This window comes from Furipterus horrens, unplaced genomic scaffold, assembly GCF_987537825.1.
Source record: "Furipterus horrens unplaced genomic scaffold, mFurHor1.1.pri manual_scaffold_9, whole genome shotgun sequence".
Classification (NCBI taxonomy): domain Eukaryota; kingdom Metazoa; phylum Chordata; class Mammalia; order Chiroptera; family Furipteridae; genus Furipterus; species Furipterus horrens.
The window spans coordinates 47,983,283-47,988,116 of NW_028327179.1; the positions used below are offsets into that span (position 1 = coordinate 47,983,283).

A 4,834-nucleotide genomic window follows, 5' to 3' on the forward strand; every position below is an offset into this window, starting at 1 on the left:
TCAATCAGATCCCATTGATTGATTGTGCCATTCAGCTCAATTATGTCCTTTCTGATTTTCTGCCTTCTGGATCTGGCCTGGCTTAAATTCCACGGTCACAACATTCCCTCCTTTTTACCCTGCCCTTCTCTGCTTCTATGTATTCACTTACCTAAATCACAACCCTGATTCAATCCAGCTTTCTGCAGATGTCTTGCCTATCTCCACATATGTTGATTATGGTCAGAAAAGAACACCCAACCATGCTGACTGACCTCTCTTAAAACTGATGACCACTAGCCTCTGGTGAGCCCTGTATGCTGCCCAGCGAACAGGCATTTTCCGGCCCATTTCTAGGGATTAGCCCATTGCCATTCCACTCTCCTGGATGACTGTTTCATACCTTCTCTTTACCCCTCAGATCACTAACACCTCCTCAGTGGTCCTCACTCTCAGCAGATGACTTTGCTTTCCAGCTCTCTGAGAAAGTAGAAATTCCCACCCCCATATTTTTCAAGGTTTTGATTCACATTAAAAATACATTCCCCGTTATGTCTCAGTACAGACACATACACCCACATACATAATTTGAACAAAGGTTTCACAAAATAGTACTTATCTTGATAACGTGCTCTGATGGTTTCCCATTCCGTTGTATTCCATTTTCTAAAACGTGGATAAGACCGTCTGGTAGGTCCTAGAGAAACCCCCAGGCAGTTCTCCATGAAGACCAATCCTCTTTGTTGTTAAGCATCTCCCAGGTTTGGAGTGCTGTGGGTTTGACCTTGTTCTTCTAGGTGAGTATGGGGAGGACATCTTCTGTGCTGCCTGGAACACCAAATCATCCGCCTTAGCAAAAAGGAGAGTGGGGCGAGGGGCGGGGCGGGGGCTGGCATTTTGTGTTGAAACTGAAGTGCCTGGAGGTGAGTGTGCCTGAATGGAGAGCCCACACGCTCTGCCTGCAGCTGAGCCACAGGCATGCACTGGGGCTGATGCTCGCCATTGGTGAGTATAAGCATTCACACATTTCAAAGACCCTACAATATCCAAATAACTGCTACCACGCATTATGGTCATATCTCAAATGACTAAATAGTCTCTGAGTCACTGGCATTTGGTGCTTGAATTTCTGATTGTAAAGTGGTTTTAAAAGTCATTAAAACGTTAGCCACCTTATATTGTTTCAAATGACATAACTTGTGAAGCTAATGAAAAATTATGGCAAAGCACTTTTCATAGAGCGCGAACTGATCAGTGAACCCAGAAAAGCCGATGTTGATGAAGTGGCATTAAGTTACAGTATGAGAAGCCACCTGCGGGCAAATCTGGGTCTAATCTGCCATTTTCCAAGTAGTTTTCTATATATCTGAAAGTGAAATGACTCCCAAGAAAGACAGATGATAAAGATGCTGCCCCTTCAAAACTGATTTGATTTTAAGTGTATTTGTTCTTTTTTTTTTAAGCATGTGGTTCTAGAGAAATATATTAAAAACAAACAAACAAACAAAACTCTTCTTACGTTTTAGCTCAGAAGTGCAGCCTGCCTGGCAGCCCAGCCCCCACCACTCTGCCCAAAGGTTGAGGCTCCAGGGAAAGGAAGGTGCTGGACAGCAAAGATCACAGAGAGATCAGGCGAAGCTGGAGGTTCTAGACAGTTTCTTTTTCCCTCCTCTCCCTTTTGGCCCCTATTGCCCTCACCTTCCCTGTGGGCTGTGTGCCCTCTTTACTGTGATTTCTTGCCTAAGGTCCCTTTCCTTTTGTTTCCTTTAGAACACTCCTTCTCTTGTGTCTCCCTCCTCAAAAATAATAGGTAAGTTTAGTGGGTTTCTCTGTTCAGGTGACACTTTTTGTCACCAAGAGGATGCAACAGTCAAATCTACAATGTAGGAAATTCTACAGGACAAATGACCCAGTTTTTGCCACCATGTGAATAGCATGGGGTTGGGGGATAAAGGTGTGTTGGGGAGAGGGGAGGAAGAGCTGTTATAAAATAAGAGACAAAGGTCATATTAATCATATTTAATCTTGTCTCAAAGTAAAATGGATTTCCAATTGCCCATCACCCAGCTTCAACATTTATCAATATTTTTACTCTTCTGGCTTCAATTGTTTATTCCAACAAATGTTTATTTGTTTGTTCCTTTTGTGAAGGATTTTAAGACAAATCCAAGAGTTCATATTATTTCATTTATAAATGCTTTAATATGTATGTCTTACGGAAAGATACTTTGAAAAAAGTTTTCTCCCTTCACAGAGGGTTTCAAATAGGACAGCTCTGTGACTCTAAATGAGGGTTTGCTCTCAGGACATTATTGACATTTATAAAAACATGTTGATTTCCTACACAAACCGTCAGGATAAAATTTCTTCTGGACTTGGGTTAGGGAAAACACAATTTTTCACCAAAACACTGAAAATTCATACAAGATGTGCTAGGAAGCTTAGAGACAAATCTATGTCCAACTATGGCACATATCTGCCCACTATAATGTGAAATTTTGTATCAACATAATTTCTAACTTTAGTATGTCTCTCTCCTTGTTGTTCCTGTTTCTTTCTTATCTACTTCTAATCCATGTTACCTTATTGCATTTGTATATCCTTGTATGCAGAGATGTGCTAGTGAATGATTCACAACTGGCTCTCTGAAAAAATAATGCATATAGATACATGCATACACTTATTACAAATTTTGTTGCTATAAATGTATAATGTACAATAAGCAAATAATAAAATATACAATGATCATTATTGTAAACTTCATGCAACTAACTGATTCTCATAGGAAGCTTTTGTTGGTTTTTGCCCAACTCTATTCATAGCTAACCTATGGTTGCAATCAACAATCACAAATAGTTCAGACATGAATGCTGGTTGTTATTTTTATTTAACAAGGAAAGCAAAGTGAAACAACAAAGACCTATGTCATATGTCAGAACTTCACTCATTCTTCAATGATGTGAGCACATTCTTTGCTAAGTTGGTTGTTTTCAAATACTGGCAGGATATTTATTTCCTCAATTCTTTGTGCTATTCAAAATGTAACTGCTACGGGCTCGTCCCGCGGGCCTGCCTGGGACGCTGCCATGGAGACGCGGCCCTGCGGGCAACCGGCGTCACCTGGATCCGAGGCTCCCCGCCTCATGGCCCTGGCGTCGCAGAGACCCCACCTCGCGGGGGCCTCCAGATGCCAGGAGCAGAAAGAAGGCGCCGGCGGCTGGGTGAGTACCAGGCAGGCCTCAGCCTGGCAGCCTCGGTGAACGCCCTGGCAGGGCAGGGGCCTGTCTGACAGCAGTCCCCAGTGACCTGGGCCTTCTTAGGTTCTCAGGACTTGTTTTGCCGATATAGACACTAACCCTCCAATAAGCAGCTTGCCAGGATGCCCCCAGCCCTTGGTGAATAAGCAAAGTAGCATTAGGCTCAGTCCAGCTCATTGTAGTAACTGACGGTGGAATGATCCAGAACTAAGGTTCTGGGCCCCAAAACCTGCCTCTGCCACTGCAGCCCTTAGCTGCCCCACACACAGCATGTCTGTTTCTCGCAGTATCACCTTGGGGAAGAGCTGCCGACCAGCCAGAGGAAAGGCATGGAGCCAACGCTGCCTGCAGTGCCCGGACAAGGCCCTGACCACCCTGCTGCGCTGTGAGCCGCCCCAGTCTCTGACCAGGGAGTCGGTCCTGGGCGCAGCCGTCAGCGGCTAGCTGTGCCATGCATGTCCTTCCAGTCAGGACGTTGCACACGTCTCTTCAAGTTAAGCAGTCCAGGCCGTGTTGTCAGAGTCACAGGAGACACGTGACAATGCCCCCGAGTGAGTTGCCTCGTCCAAGCCAACTCCACACCCAATGAAGTGCCCACAGCTGTCTCCAGGGGCCATGCGCACCTGCCCGCCTTCTCACGGCAGTTCCTGGGTGTCTTCAGAATGCTCCGAGGCTCTTCGTGTCTCCCTGTAACACCACCCCCCTAAGGATGCCACCAACCAACCCCTGGGACCCTGGTCTCCACAATTCAGTCAAACAAGGAACCCTCAGCTCCAACGGCTGAAAAGCGCATGCAGCAGAGCGTTTGGTGCAAAACAGTCAAGAGGACTGGCCCAGAGGGCGCAGGCTCCAGAGCCCCGGCGGGGGCTCCGGCCCGTGATGAGCGGCCGCGTCCCGCTGGCCGAGAAAGCCCTGTCTGAAGGCTATGCCCAGCGGCGGTACGGGACACCTCCCTGCTCATCTGGCAGCAGCAGCAGCAGCAGCAGAAGTTGGAATCCGTGCCGCCCAGGACCTACCTGAGAAGGAGCCGAAGCACGTGGTACTCACAGTACGGAAATGAGGCCATCCTGGTCCACGACAGAAACAAGCTCGAGGTCTCCCGGGATAGGGGCCAGTCCAAGTTTTGCGCAATTCTGTGACTGCAGTGTGACAACCAGGGCGCAGGATGACATCCGATGAGCAGGGGCCCCATTTCCTTCAGCTGTCTTGTGGGTTCCCAGGCCCCACGTGAAGGCGAGCTGTGGTGTAAGAACCCACGAACCCCAGGGGTGGCTCCTAGCCCCGGGGCGGTGTCGGTGCGACCTGTCAGCCTGAGCCCGCGCTGTCCGGCCCGGTCACTCTGCCAGGCGGGCTTTTGTTAGGCTTCCGGTAGATCAATCAAGAGGGTATCCTGCTTACAAACAACCTTTTCGAGTTTGGTACGTTGTTTTTACTTATTTCCTCTTTCCTTTTTTTTTTTTCCCCCCAGTTACAGTTGACATTCAATGCTGTATTAGTTCAGGTTGTAAGATTTAATACTCACTTCTGCCTGAAGAATGGGTCAAATGTGGAAAAGGTAGAATCAACCTGCAGGACCAGAGCAAACGTACGTAACTAAC

The 4,834-nt window shown here is 47.2% G+C and overlaps 1 pseudogene; it reads left to right on the forward strand.

Annotated features, from left to right (window-relative positions):
- Window positions 1-4,115: 4,115 nt before the first annotated feature.
- On the forward strand, window positions 4,116-4,375 carry LOC150001687 (uncharacterized protein BRD3OS-like; annotated as a pseudogene).
- The last annotated feature ends 459 nt before the right edge of the window (window positions 4,376-4,834 follow it).